This window comes from Mus caroli, unplaced genomic scaffold (genome assembly GCF_978045245.1).
Source record: "Mus caroli unplaced genomic scaffold, Mus_caroli_1 scaffold_15, whole genome shotgun sequence".
Lineage (NCBI taxonomy): Eukaryota > Metazoa > Chordata > Mammalia > Rodentia > Muridae > Mus > Mus caroli.
Window position 1 is genome coordinate 71,124,937 of NW_028227270.1, and position 16,368 is coordinate 71,141,304.

Below are 16,368 nucleotides of genomic sequence, written 5' to 3' on the forward strand. Positions count from 1 at the left end.
ATGGCCAGCAGCACCTGCAATCTACCAGTTTATGTGGGGTAGGGCCCAGTAGGTCCTAAGTTATGGAAGGTTGTATGCACACAGGTATATGCACCCGGAGTTGATAGCTTCTAGTGTATGTGGTATATATGTAAGGGAGGTGTCAGCAAGGCCTGCTACCTATAAGTTTATAATATTTATAATATCCACTCTCCCATACTGCAGCCCCAAATACAATGATAATTTTCAGGCAGGGTTGGACACACTCATCTAGAACCCATGTAATGTTTAAGGTGTCAGGACTCAAAGGACAACACACCAGAGTGCCTACACCACTTACTATACCAGATGACAGATGCTACTGGACCACACCAACTCCCTGCTGCTATCTGAAAAACACAAGCAAGCTATCAGGCCCTACAGCTTGTCCCCTGCTGAAGCCCCACATATAGTGCCATATTGAGATCCTTCTGGACACTCTCCACCATCCACATGACACACACTGAGGTTTGAAGCCCTCTAGGAATTCCCCTCCACTATCAGGGACAACTGCTAGGCCCTAGGTCCTGCTGCACTCGCCTTTCCCCTTATCCACAGCCCTAAATACACTGCTTTTATCACTCCATGCTGGGTGCCCACACACACAGTGCTATTTACAGGCAAGGATGTCCATTCAGGCAAGGATGAACACCAATAGCCACCTTCCTACATAGCATTCAGGTGTCTAGGCCTTCCTAAATACCTCTTCCCTGAGGATACCACTCCACACACAGAGCTAGCTATCTGGTATTACTAGAAATCCCATTGACACTCCCACACAGCTTGGCCTAGGGGACAGTGTGCTGGCATTGTACACACACAGACTCTTGGGGGGATATCCATCAAGATTGATGTCCTAAGTTTATCCAGCAGGGTCTATGACATATTAGATTATAGTCTGTTACAGGGGTACAGGAGTCTCAATGAAGGCCTGATAACTAATGTTGTAGTAGGTGCTGATTGGGGCTGATGTCTAAGAGGGTCCTGACACCGAGAAGGACACGTGAGCTTCATTAATGTGAGGCTGTCAAGCAGGGCCCAGGACATAGCAGTGAGTTGATGGTACAGTGGCAGGGAGTATCCATCATGGCCTGATGACTATCAGTCAATATGAGGGTTTGTCAGGGATCAGGACCAGATACACAGAAATAATGTGCTGCATATGTTGGTGACCCGTTCAGCATGCTTCAATACCCAGCAGTCACTGTGGTGTTTGGTGGGAACTCATGCATGGCCCAGTACTTAGGAATGTATTCAAGGCACTGGGGCGATTGTACAGTAATTCCTGGTGTCTACAAATACAAGTGCTATTTAACAGTGTATTACACCTGGGATATATGCCAGGAGAGGAGGTGTCCTGCAAGATGTGAATCTACCAGTATATGTTGGTTAATGACAGGGGGTGGAATGACAAGCAAGCCCTGATACCTGTCCCTTTATCTCTGGTGGCAATGTGGTTAGGGGAATGCCTAACAGGTTCTGGTACCTGGCATTGTATATGAGACAGCAAAACAGCTTCTATCTAGCCAGGACTGATGCCCAGAAATCTATACGGTGATTGTCCTTCAGGTACTTGAAGTGACAATGTATATAGGGTGTTAATGTAAGACTGTAGGAGATCAAGTCTTATTGCTCACCCCATCCCACACTAGCTGATATACAGTGCTATGATCAGATCCAGTAGAGAGTCCCTCTCTGCTACACATAATATGTTGTGAATCTGGTGTCACCACACCACACACTATACCACTACCACCCTTGAACTATGGCCGAGAGGCACTTTTGATGGCCAAGCAGAATACATACAATTTCATGTCCCTGTGTGCAATGCTGTTCTCATGGCATAGTGAAATGAACACATTATCTATGTGTGGATGTGCTGAGCCTGCTCCTCCTGAAAACTGTCAACCTTCTGTGTATACAGAGTAAAACTAGAGACAAATGACTGTGATACAGTAGCAGATACAACACGGCACTAACAACCTTTAGAACAGGGCTGGAGAGATGTCTTGGGCTTTAAGAGCACTGACTGATCTTTCAGAGGTCCAGAGTTTAATTCCCAGCAACCACATGGTGGCTCACAACCACTTGTAATGGGATCTGATGCCCTCTTTTGGTGTGTCTGAAGACAGCAACAGTGTACTAACTCACAACAAATAAATATATAGATCTTAAAAAAAAAGAACCATTAGAACATATCTAAGAATCTTTGAAACAGAGATATAGGAAACCTATACTGACACCAATTGTGAAACCGGGAGAAATGGACAAATTTCAACATACATATAAAATGCTTGAATAGATCAATAACAAGCAATGAAATTAAAATATTAACAGGAAACAAATCAACAAAAGTCCAAGGTTTGACATATTCATAAAAGAATTCTACCAGACTTTTAAAGAACACCAATGTTCCTAAGATAATTCCATGAAATAAAAGGGAAAGGACATTTTCCACTGTGTTCCAGATAGCAAACATTATCCTGTAACCAAAACCAGACAAATAAAAAGCTTGCTAATTCTGTGGATAGAGCTGCTTACGACCAGACCAGATGATCCAAGTTTTGTTCGTGGAGCCCACGTGGTGGAATGAGAGAACTGGCCTCACAATTGGTCCTCTGTCCTTCCCATGTGTGCAGACACACACAAACAAAACCAGAATAAAAAATCACTATTACCAATATTTTCATGTGAAAGATGTGACAAACCTTAACAAGATTCCGTGATACTTCACAATAAACAACACATTTATAAGCTCATGTTCATGAACATCAGTTCACTCACGAATATAAGGTGACTCTGAAATACACAAATCCATAAATAAAATCATGTGAAGAGTGTACTAGATGAAAAAGGACCTAGCCTTAAGAATAAAAAGTGTCAGCCCAGCATGGTGGCATATGTCTTTAATCTGATTGCACCTGGGAGGCTGAGGCAGGCATGTTTCTGAGTTCGAGGCCAGCCAACAGAGTGAGTTCCAGGACAGCCAGGGCTACACAGAGTAAACCCTGTCTCGATGATAAACAAACAACAAACTAAAAACAAAGAATGAAAAGTCTTTTTCCAGAAAATAGGTGGAACTAAGGATAATGCTTCATGTGACAAGCCAAGTCTCTAAAGACAACTGTGATATGTTCTAATTTCTATGCATAATGTGCCCGTGTTGGAGGATCCTGGACATAAAAGGGGGACATGAAAGAGGGCAAGGCTCTGCTTCCCTGCGATGATCCACAGGGCTTGTGCTGGGCAGGAGCCTGCTTGTCTCAGCCACCACGAACTGTCCAGGGAGTGCTGCACAGAGTCCTGGGAGGTTCAGAATCTATATTCTGCAGCCCCAAGGCCTCCAATAGCCAGGCAGTGGGAAGAAAGGGTCAGTGCCTACAACACAACCAAACTGGTTCTGACAAGCTGAGAAGGAGGGTTAGGGAGTCACATCATCAGCAAGACTAGAAAATCTAGGCTGTACCTGGGTGCTGGGGGAGTAGACAGGAGCAGCTCTCCTGAAATCATGCCTGAGCACACTGTCTCTGCCTCTGTAGCCCCGGAGTGAAAACTTAACCTCAGTTATAACAGGTCAGTTACCAACTGTCTCAGCAACCTCACACCAACTGTAACTCCTGGTCAAGACCTAATTGGTCACATGTCCAGAACTTGGCCAATCAGACTGGCTAGCGAACCAGGACTCTCCTGATTGGTCATACTGAGGTCATGTGACTCCTGTACACACATGGGAAGGTTCATGTCCCTACCACAAGCATACAGTCTTATTACAGCAGGTTTAAGGAGAGAAACTTTGCATGCTCTGTGCTTCCTTTCCAGGACTGTGCCAGCTAAGGTGCACCTCCCCATCCCATTGCCTCTGGCCACAGGAGAGCTCGCTCGCTATTGCACTTCCATTCTCAGGTCTCGAAATACAGACCTATTTGTGATGAGCAGATTTTCGGTTTGCTCCCAGCTGTGGGTCATCCCTGAGTACAAAAGCCTTCAGTTATGTATTCAGTCAGTGATCCTTTACCTTTCACTTGGGATCACCTACTGGGGCTGCAGGGCAACAAGACTGAAGGAATTTATGTCTTCAAAAAATGCACAGTATAAAAGAAATAGTGCGACAAATTTAAACAGTATCTATGTCTACAGTGTGTACTGTCCTTTGCCTCAGACAGGGGGCTCTTAATGCCTGCCCTGCCATGTATGCTAATACCATTAACTAGTGAACTCCAAAGATGTATCATAAAATAGTCATGGCTTGCCATACTTGGTATTGTTCTCAAAGTGTCTCAAAATTCAATGTTATTTTCCACTGCCTTTTCTGATCATTCATTGCACTGCTTTAGTGATGGATAATTTTAATCCAAATTTTTTTTCTCAGCTGTAGCAATGTCCCCAATTTTTTCATGACTTCTCCAGTACTTTTGGAAAATAGTTTCAATCTCTTGCTAACTGGCCCTCACTGTCTTTCTATGTTTCTTCCAAACCTTCCATTTTTGACTTTTTTTTAATTTAATGATTGAATATATTTTTGATAACTCTGTACAGGGGAACTGTGTCCATTTCAGTCATGCCCCAGCCTCTCAGCTTTTCCCATCCCCCACCCAACTCATGGTTTCTTTATTGTTGCACATGTATGTGTGTATAATAAGTACAGTGTCTGAGATTCAATTTCAGGGAGAGAGCAAAGAGCAATAGTGACAGTTCATCCTGTTGGTGGAGACTCTTGAGCTCTGGGAAAGGGAGATTTCCCAGGCATCAGGACTGTTTTAACTGTAGTCCTTGGGAGAATCATTATCAACCCAAGTGTTATAATTTCATTTAAATTAAGTACACACTTGGACACAAAAATGTCTATGTGTGTTCTCAATGATTCCTTTTAATAGCCCCCATTTCTCTGAAAGGTGAGTTTCTTAGAGCTTCCATTGATGTAAAGAGAAACCACAAACAAGGCAACTTGTATAAATGGGGACTGACTTACAGGTTCAGAGGTTCAGTCCATTATCACCAAGGCCAGAAGCATGTCATCTTTCAGACAGGCATGGTACTGCAAAAAAAAAAAAAAAAAAAAAAAAGCTAAGAGTTTTATGCCTTGATCAGAAGCCAGCCAGGAAAAGATTAGTTCATGCAGGTAGAAGGAAGATCACAAAGCCCACCCATAAAGTGATATAATTCCTCTGTCAAGACCACTTATTACAACAAGACACACTTCATAATAATGTCACTCCCTGTCGGCCAAGAATTCAACCACAAGTGTCTAAGGGGACAAACCTATTTACAACACCACACTGAGTGTAAATGTCACTGGAATTGCAAGAGATTTTCACATGATAATGTTGCCTTGATTGAAGGCTTTGCCCACACTTTGAAAGACCCGTTTCCAGAAAAATGACTCTTAAAGCAGTCTTGTTGTTCTGTGATGCCAGACTCCATTGTCTGTTGTGTAAATGATCCATGCTCCACGTGTCAATCTATATTCAGCAGAAAGACAATCTCTCACCCTTGAGAGGCCTGAACCCAGAAATGAAGCTGCTGTTGTTGATTGCAGAGAATGCTGGCAAAGTATTGGTGGGAAGTCATTCATGGCCCAGTACTTAGGAATGTATTTGACACAGTGTATAAGTTGTAAAGCAAGGCCTGTCAACTAGCAATGCAAGTGCTCTCTATCAGTGTACTACACCTGGTGGTATATGTAACTCCTCAGTTTCTCTGGGAGCTTGAAAAAGACAGTGATGAGGTTGCAACACATGGAGATCTGGGAAGTTCTTTAGCAGTATTCATCTTCCACATGGACCAGCCATCCTTACCAAGGTGATGCCAAAATATGGCAATGCCACACAAGGGATGACCTCAGGGGACAGCTTGCACTTAAACTCATCCAGAAGAAAGTTACACTTGGAGTTAGAGTAAACCTTAGGCTGAGCAGTCAGTGCAGACTTTCCTTTCTCCGACCCCTTGGTAGGTGGGAAGTTAGCCATTATTCCTCTTTCCACTCACTCTGGGGATTCTGCTTATTATCTTTTCTACCTTGCTCTTTCCATGGGGTAGCCATTGTTGATTGTCTCCCTACAAGCTCCCTACCATCAAACTGCAGATTCATCTCAAGTCATCCCTGAAATGAAATTGCTTAATACAGATGAGGAAACATCATTTGGTACTGTACAGAAGACCTGGAGAAAAGAAGGGCCCTGACCTGTCATGGAGTGCCACAGGCTGGCTCAGTCGGCTCCTTGCCCTCTGGAGAAATCAGGGTGCTGGTACTCAGGTGGGAAAGGAGTTGGTGAGTGACAAACAGACAAGAACACCAGAGAGTGTTGGAACTGAACGTAATATCTCAAAGCGAATATCAGAATTATATTACAGAAGAAAACAAGGAAGTTAGGTGATATATTGAGGTCATCTGATGCATAATGATTCTTTACACAAAACAGAGTAATGCATACATAAAGACTGACAGGAACCAGGCATAGGTTACAAATGAGATAAAAAGCAGCCCTATCTAAAGTCAGCTATTCTAGGAGCCTGGTGAGGATTTCATAACCTAGTCACAATTCTAGTCTATTGTATAACCCACCAACAGGGGGCTTCTGCTCTTGCTAAACTTTTCATGAATAATGCAATAGTCTAGTTCCTCCTTAAGCCACAACCCTCCTACTTCCTAGACCATTGTAAATTCCTGCATATGAGAGTGACTGGGCTGTTATTCTGTTTACATTGGAGAACTTGCCCTGAGATTTCTACTCTTACCCAGTAAACTGCAAATCCTGATTTGTTTCACTATCTCTTTCAACACTGAAGGCATTTTGTCTGATAAGTCAAATCATTCCTTGCACCTATAATAAAACAATACTGAAAGAAAGCACAGTAGGCCTATCACCGACTATCGCTAGGACATATCTGGACCACAACCCTGTTATGGAATGACAAGGACTCTCCACGAGACCAGTTTCTGTGAAACTTTGTATCTCAGGACTAAGGCCAAGCTTTTGGACTTGTCATGCACACTCCACTGGAGTGGGTGTGTCAGTGGAGCCCGGCCAGGATGCAGAGAATCATGATGTCAACCAGGATTACTTGCCTGTGCACCTGGAAATTCCTCAACTTATGTGAGTGACCAGATGCCCCATGATTCCCCTCGACACTTCTCCTGCCACGTGAGTGAACTGTATGTCATGCATGATGCTCAAGGTGAGGGCACCTAGGTGCTCACTGGAATAATGATGTCACAGAAATAGTCATTTCTGATAGGTTGCTTAAAACATACCCTACTCTTTCACCAGTATCCCTAAAGTTTTTCCTGAATTTTCTTTTAAATTTTAATCCTGTTTTGCCTTACTTGCATTCTTCGTGTGTCACCACGTCTAAATCTCACTGCCATCTTTGGCTAGTGTCACTCTAACTGATGGAGCCCCTACCTGCATAGAAGGTTGTAGTAGAATCTCAAAGAAGGAGGAGAAGAAAAACAAGAAAAAGGAGTATGAAGTGGAGGATAATAAGAAGGAGATGAAGAACAGGAGGAGGAAGAACAAAACCACACTTAAAGGGACAAATCTGTTCAGAAATCATTATCACCAGGGTCACTGCACACACACACACACACACACACACACACACACACACCATACATTTAAAGATCCCAATATGCAATGACAGTAACCAGGAAGGAGCAATATACAATTCACTCCTGTTCTTGGATGGAACTGGAGCACCCTTCAGGCTGGCATAACTTTCTGCATGATACTTAGGTCTGGAAAAAGAGTGGAGTTAATTTGTATACATTATCAAAAGCAGCAGGAGCTGTCACTTTATCCCCAGGATTTTCTGATAACTGCTTATATGTCTGGGGTCACACATGAAGTCCAACTCTTCTTTCAATAGGTGTAGCCCTCAATTTTAGAAACCCAGCAAGATGCATATATAGAATTCCTTTCCAGGCAAAGTGGAGACTATGGACTCTAAGGAAAGGCTCTCTAACAGGCCTGGTTCTTAGCTTGGTGCTCTGAGTATGGGAACCCCAGACCATCACAGTCTCAGAGTGACTTCTGTCAGAGCAGAGATTATGCCTCCAATGTGTCTTGTGTTGGAAAGAGGGGAATTACTAGGAGTCCTGTGTTTTCCTGTCTTTCCCTTTAATTGAGGGTTGGGTGGAGTATGGTCTCTTTGTGACTGTGCAGGAATCTGAGTTAGACCAGGAGAGATGGAGCTGGAAGCAGACCTACCTGGATGTTGCTGTATACCAGAGTATTGCAACATGTAAGAGCAGAGCCTCCTGCTGCCATGGTAAGCAGAACTCTGGTGCCCCTGGGATTGTCAGCTCTAGATGATGGTTTGGAATCCACAGCCACATTAATGCACCATGAACTCAGGAGTGAGATGAATCTCCTACAGGAGACTTGAAATTTAAGAGACCTGGGGTGAATCCTGTTCTGGATTTGGTTATTTTTGACAAATGGGGCAAAGTTAGGAAGACCAGGTTCTTGACCAGGACTGGTCTTTGGGCTCCTGGCCAATCCAGAACAGAGAGCTGGAGTTCCCCTAGAGCTATGATAAATTTCAGGTCCAAAGGACAAACAGGACACCCTGAGGATAAGTGTGACCAGAGGCAAAGTGCTCCCTTCATGAGTACACTTCAAGTCTCTTCTTCATATTTTACTTCATGAAGAAAGATATCTACATCATTGACAATGAACTCACAGAGGCCATATCTTTGTTCATAAGACCATAAGTGTATTCACAAAAGAGGCGGGTCAGGAAAATGATAGTAAATGTCTAGGTGTGATAATCCTGGGTGTGCTCTACTTCCTGGCTCCACAGGAACTCTGATAAATTCGGGAAGTCCATGAAGAGGGAGGGATGACAACATTGCCCACTGACATCTTCTCCCCATGAATGTATGCTCTTCCTGTTCTCATTGGCAGACCTTGGACCCTCTGAGACTGGAGAGCAAAGTCTCTCCTTAGGCAGTCCTAGGCTCAGTTCACAGTGGAGGAGGATCCAGCAGGGACACCTGTGAAACCCAGGACAGCACAGCTTACACGTGGTCTCCACTGCAGCCCATGAGGGTTTGGTTTAGAGTAGGGCTCCATGCAGCCCAGGAGGACACAGCGTACAGCATGCATCCACTGCAGTGCAGAAGAGCATGGGTTACAGCCTGTGCCCAATGCAGCCTCCAAGCTGGACTTCCCACCCTTCTGCTCATGAAGATGAATAACAGGAAGGTTGAGACCTCTTTTTCTCCCAGGAAATGTAAGGAAATATTGGGCTTGCAGGGAACTGAAGATGTAGCCTTGATACCTCCTAGGAGCTGAGAATAATCAGCATTTGGATAAGTGCATAGCCTGCTGCAACAGCTGTTTGTGCCATCACATCCCCCAGAATAGCTAAGACTTCTCTGCAGGCTCCCCTCCCTGCCATGCTCGCGAGGAAAGTACCAACCACTTGTTGTCAAAGACTCCCTGTTCTTTGTTAGATACTAGTCAACAACGTAGTACACGTATGCTTTTTCTCAAGTCACATGTATGATAGAATGATTCAGCCAGGGCAGCTCTCACTCCCGAACTCCCCTTTCACTATGTCTGGTCTCTCTGCATATTAGGGGAAAGAAAGATATGTAATAATTAAATGGACCTTCATGAACGCTGACTCCTTAAACTGATCTCACATGTCCAGAAAGCCTGATATTTGGGGATTACAGAAGAAATGTAACTGACCCTATCCCAGGCAACTGGGAGTTGCAAAAAGAGACAACAGACCCAATCTGTATAGAACAGCTTATTTAGGGAAAACAGTTAACTACCCCATCCTGCCCCTCCTAAACCCCTTTCCCACTTCTAGATCATTAGCAGCAAAACTGCTGTTTGCCTGCACACTAAATAATCTGACCCTGATATGCCCTGCCCAACTGTAGCTGTGTACACTGTATTATACATTCATGCCCCATAACACCCTATAAATCAGGCCCTATTACACACATCACTAGGGGCAGCCAGCAGCCTAGTGATTCACCAAACTCAGACAGACACCTCCATGTCAGTGCCACATACCCACTTTTAGATTGCAGGCCTCCAAGGCACAGGCTCTTCCAGTGTAATGAAACAGTATCCCTGGGAGGGCATCTTGGAAAGCCTGTTACACAGCAGCACATGTGGCATTTACTGTGGATGAACAGGAATCATAGCAGGGCCAGCTGGGCACCCCTGCAATCCACAAAGGAACTGGCTATTGAGTACTGTTACACAGCTCTCCAGCACATAAACTTCTAGGTACCATGCCCTCTGCCCTCCCCATTCTGCAGGCACTGCTAGGCAGATAACAGGTCTTGTTACATAACCTCCCTTCCTTTGATGACACCCCACAGGCACTGTTATGTATCAGGCCCGTGGCAATCCAACCCCCAGACTATACTCACTGTTATTTCCTGAACAACTTCACAGAACTATTGCAGGAATGTCTTGACCCACCAGCTCCTGAATAATAACATGATGACTTACCTTTATTTATTGTCCCTAAGGCCTTACCTTGCTACCCCACAACAAGTTTGTATAACTTCATTAACCCCTTTATTATAATTCACATTTGCCACGTGTCCCATAACCTCATACTCAGTACATCTGATTTCCTGTATGTCTGGCTGCTGAATCTCTCCCATCTCTCAATTTTTCCCACAGTTCTTCTCTTGGAACAGAAGACCCATCTTCCATATTCTGTACAGATATAGGCCTGTGGGTCTTTCTTAAAGATAATCAGAGATCCCTTAGAAGGTGAGGAAGGACAGAGATAACATACCACAGTGCACAAAAATGCTACCCCATTTCAGACCTGGTTCGGTGTCAGACTTCATCACTGCCAACACCCCTGATAAAAAACATCCCCAGCCCGACACTCCCTCCATACTGTCCAGCATCATGGGGTCTCAGTGTAAGGTTGGGCTGCACAAACTTCTGGAGCCATACATACACAACTAAGTTCCAGGCCTCACTGACCTTCCCCCTTTCTTAAACCACAAATACTGTGTTTGTTGATAGCCCTTCACCATTGTCATCTAAACTACAGTGGTGTAGGTGATGCCCTCCTGTTAAAATTTATACACATCAGGCTTTGCAGGACTACACCCACAGGCTGACATTTCACATACAATGCTAGATATCAGAGTCTTCTAGATACACGTTCACCTCTTCTGCCTCCCTACAAAGACCACTAGGCTGGACACACAAGGGACACTGCCACATACACACATCTAGGTGTCAGGGCATGTAGTCTTCCTATTCCACAATGCTGTTAGAAGCAGACCTTGCAAGATATTCCCCTGTGCTTATGCCAATGCCACAGGTGTCTGGCAGGCCTCGCTGTGCACCCCTTCCCTGGAGGTTGCATACTCAAATATACTTCTTGGTTTCAGGTCCTGTTGCATGTTTATCCCTAACCAACATTCCCTCTTAGGTATGAGCCTCTGCCAGTAGTCCTCCAACAAATCCCAGGTACACATTAGATAGCAGACCAGTAGGGCATGTGTGCATGCATGCACACACAGACACACACACTCCACAAAGACTGCTAGGAATCAGGTCCTCCTGGACACCTTTCCCTGATCTCGGCCCACCACATACACACTGTTATGCACTGAGCTCTGCTGCACAAATTTTGTCCATCCTCCATACTTTGTGACCTTGATTTACTGGATACTTCCCCATACACTGTGCTAAGAATAAGGTCCTCTTGAACATGGTCCCTGCAACACTGACACCAAAAATATTTATTCAGTAGGCCATGCTAGCTGGACTCAGCACAGTTGCTTTCCATTTTAAAATTACAGGTGTCAGTCCTCCTGGAAAAATCCCTCAAGTGACAACTAACATACAATGCTAGCTATCACACCCTACTGGATACCCTTCAATTCCCACAGCCATCCAAATTTACAGCCCTAAGTCTCAGCCTTCTTCACCCCTATTGCCACCTCATATATACTAACTGCCACCAGGTAATAAAATATATACCTTCTCAGTGCCTCATGGTTCCTTCTCCAAAATAGACCATATAAACTCTCACAAAACTAGCCTCAAGAGATACAAAAAGATTGAAATAATCCAATGCATCCTATCAGATCACCTCAGTCTAGGTCTAGGCTTCATTAACAATAAAAACACAGAAAACCCACATAGCCATGGAAAGTGACCAACTCTCTGCTCAATGATAACTTGGTAGGGAAGAAATAAAGAAAGAAATGAAAGACTTCCTAGAGTACAATGAAAATGATGAGACAGTAAGTCAAAAGCAGGTAAACTCTCTAATCAGTCCCATATCCCCTAAAGAAACAGAACAAGTCATTAAAAACCTCCAACTGACAACTTGTCCAAGGACACCATGCCCACTAAAGCTATCAGTTCAGCCTACATGCTTCCTGAGCAGTCAAATGCTCCAGCACCATGAGGAGCCACAGAATGAAGATGAGGCAACTAATGTGGGAGGAAATCAAGGAACCCCTGTCAGATTCCTCCCATCCTTGAAACTGAGCCCACTTCAGGGACATTTCTCAGCAAACAGTTATCATGATTGCAAGACCAGGCCTCAGCTCTCTCAGCCTGCCTAGCCCTCTGTGTGAAACTACAAAAGCTACATGTCAAAACAGATGATGGAGTCTGGGTGCAGTGAGATGTAATAGTTAAACATAAAATACAACATGCCTATGATAAGAGCCTAGGTGTTAGGGACAAAGACGTGCCTTGCACTTTAAGCACCATGCCTGGTATGAGGCTGAAACCCAGGAACCCTGCACTGGGGACAGAGAAGGTGTTCTATGTGAACACTGCCATGTGTCATTCCCCCGCTTGATTCAAAGACTGAAAGGAAGCTGTAATCAAACATCACACCACTTCCTGTGAAATGCAGGAGGAGACCATATCTGGAGAACTTAGAGGCAAAGATCTCACCCTCCCTGTGTTTCCAGCCTCAAACCTTCCCCAGAGTGTGCATTTCTCCTTAAATATCTGGACAGGACATTGAGACAAAAAGTAAGCAGACACACAGTGTAGCTAACAGAAGTTATGAACCAACAGAAAACCTTCACACTTATTGAAACTGTACAACTCGATACTTCAAGATAACTTGGTCAGGGAAGAAATAAAATAAAAAATACTTTCTAGGATGTACTGAAAAAGAATGCAGAGCATAGCCTGACTTATGGGACACAATGAAAACAATGCTAGGAGGGAAATTCAGAGCATTGATTTCATTTATAAAAAATTAGAGAGCTCCTACACTAACTACTTAACTAACAGCACACCTGAAGGCTCTAGAACAAAAGGAAGCAAACCAACACACAAGAGCAGTAAACAGTAGAAATAATCAAACTTATGGCTGAAATCAACCAATTAGAAACAAAGAGAATGAGACAAAGAATCAAGAAAACCAAGAGCTGGTTCTTTGAGAAAATCAACAAATAGATAAACCCTTAACAAAAATAACTAAATGGCATAGAGACGGTACCCAAATTAACAACTCGGAAATTTAAAGGGGGACATAAAAACAGAAACTTAGGAAAGGAAAAACAGGCTGAGAAAGAAATTAGGAAAACAACACCATTCACAATAGTCACAAATAATATAAAATACCTTGGTGTGGCTCTAACTAAACAAGTGAAAGATCTGTATAATAAGAACTTCAAGTCTATGAAGAAAGAATTTATAAAACAACTCAGAAGATGGAAAGATCTCCCATGCTAAAGGATTGGCAGGATTAATATAGTAAAAATGGCTATCTTGCCGAAAGAACCTAGAGATTCAATGCAATCTCCATCAAAATTCCAACTTAATTCTTCATCAATGAAAAAAAAGAGCAATTTCCAAATACATTTGGAATAACACAAACCCCAGGAGCGTAAAAATTATTCGCAACAATAAAAGAACTTCTGATGGAATCAGCATCCCTGACCTCAAGCTGTACTACAGAGCAATTGTGATAAAAACTGCATGGTATTGGTACAGTGACAGGCAGGCAGATAAATGGAATAGAATTGCAGACATAGAAATGAAAATAGACCTATGGTCAGTTGATCTTTGACAAAGGAGCTAAAACCATCCATTTGGGGGAAAAATAGCATTTTCAACAAATGGTGCTGGTTCAACTAGCAATTAGCATGTAGATGAATGAGAAATGATTCTTATCTCCTTTTACAAAATTCAAGTCTAAGTGGATTAAGAACCTCCACATAAAACCAGAGACACTGAAACTTATAGAGGAGAGAGTGGGCAAGAGACTCAAGCACATGGGCACAAGTGAAAAACTCCTGAACAGAACACCAATGGCTTGTGCTGAAGATCAAGAATAGACAAATGGGACCTCATAAAATTGCAAGCTTCTGTAAGGCAAAGGACACTGTCAAAAAGACAAAAAGGCAACAAATAGATTGGCAAAAGATCTTTACCAATCCTACATCCAATACAGGGATAATATCCAATATGTACAGAGAACTCAAGAAGTTAGACTCCAGGGAAAGAAATATCCCTATTAAAAAAGGTGTACAGAGCTAAACAAAGAATTCTCACCTGAGGAATACCGAATGGCTGAGAAGCACCTGAAAAGATGTTCAACATCCTTAATCATCAGGGAAATGCAAATCAAAACAACATTGAGATTCCACCTCTCACCAGTCAGAATGGCTAAGAACAAAAATTCAGGCGACAGCAAATGCTGGTGAGGATGTGGAGAAAGAGGAACACTCCTCCATTGTTGGTGGGATTGCAAGCTTGTACAACCACTCTGGAAATCAGTCTGGCGGTTCCTCAGAAAATTGGACATAGTATTACTGGAGGATTCCGCAATACCTCTCCTGGGCATATATCCAGAAAATGTCCCAACCGGTAAGAAGGACACATGCTCCACTATGTTCTAGCAGCCTTATTTATAATAGCCAGAAGCTGGAAAGAACCCAGATGCCCCTCAACAGAGGAATGGATACAGAAAATGTGGTACATTTACACAGTGGAGTACTACTCAGCTATTAAAAAGAATGAATTTATGAAATTCCTAGGCAAATGGATGGACCTAGAGGGCATAATCCTGAGTGAGGTAACCGAATCACAAAGGAACTCACACAATATGTACTCACCGATAAGTGGATATTAGCCCAGAAACTTAGGATACCCAATATATAAGATACAATTTGCTAAACACATGAAACTCAAGAAGAACGAACACCAAAGTGTGGACACTTAGCCCCTTCTTAGAAATGGGAACAAAACACCCATGGAAGGAGTTACAGAGACAAAATTTGGAGCTGTGACGAAAGGATGGACCATCTAGTGATTGCCATATCCTGGGATCCATCCCACAATCAGCTTCCAAATGCTGACACCAATGCATACACTAGCAAGATTTTGCTGAAAGGACCCAGATATAGATGTCTCTTGTGAGACTATGCAGGGGCCTAGCAAACTCAGAAGTGGATGCTCACAGTCAGCTATTGGATGGATCACAGGGCCCCCAATGGAGGAGCTAGAGAAAGTACCCAAGGAGCTAAAGGGAACTGCAATCCTATAGGTGGAACAACATTATGAACTAACCAGTACCCCAGAGCTCTTGTCTCTAGCTGCATATGTATCAAAAGATGGCCTAGTTGGCCATCACTGGAAAGAGAGGCCCATTGGACTTGCAAACTTTATATGCCCCAGTACAGGGGAACGCCAGGGCCAAAAAGGGGGAGTGGGTGGGTAGGGGAGTGGGGGGGTGATTACGGGGGACTTTTGGGATAGCATTGGAAATGTAAACGAGGAAAATACCTAATAAAAAATTAAAAAAATAAAACTGTTATATGTTCAGGCGTACCATTTCTGACCATGGACACAAAGGATGCAGTCTACATCCTGCCAAGGGGATACCTGCACATCCATGGTAATTGTGGCACTACTCCCAATGGCAAGACAAATAGGTATTTTTAAATACCTAAATAAATTCTTTTAGAGTTTGCTTTTTAAAAAAATTGACCATTTAAAGAAAAGAATCAAAACACTACAAATCATTCCAATTATCACTCAAGGTAGAGTTTATATTTTGCAACATCATTCTTATACTTTTGGTTGTGAGCATAGCCTTTAATGGCTGAGCCATCTCTCCAGCCCAGCCACATGCATTATTATGGCTAAGAACTGAATTTAATTTTCCTAACCAGTATATATCTGAAGACAATAAAATATATTGTTTTAGCCTATACGGAATGATGACACAAAGCTAAGTAAAGAGGAGGCAAAAGGAAGTTATGTGTCTGTCTTGAGACAAGCTGTGATCACATAACAGACAGATGTGGGTCTAAAGACAGAAGGCAACCAGAGAGAACAATCCCGAAGAAAGAACTCAAGGTCCACAGAGAAG

General features: G+C 43.2%; 1 long non-coding RNA gene across 1 annotated transcript in view; it reads right to left on the reverse strand.

Annotated features, from left to right (window-relative positions):
- Positions 1-4,993: 4,993 nt before the first annotated feature.
- Positions 4,994-16,368, reverse strand: part of LOC147001002 (uncharacterized) — a 120,509-nt gene continuing 109,134 nt past the window's right edge. Inside the window, exon 7 of the long non-coding RNA XR_015045336.1 lies at positions 4,994-5,053. This is a non-coding gene — a long non-coding RNA (uncharacterized LOC147001002). The remainder of the gene's footprint in view (positions 5,054-16,368) is intronic.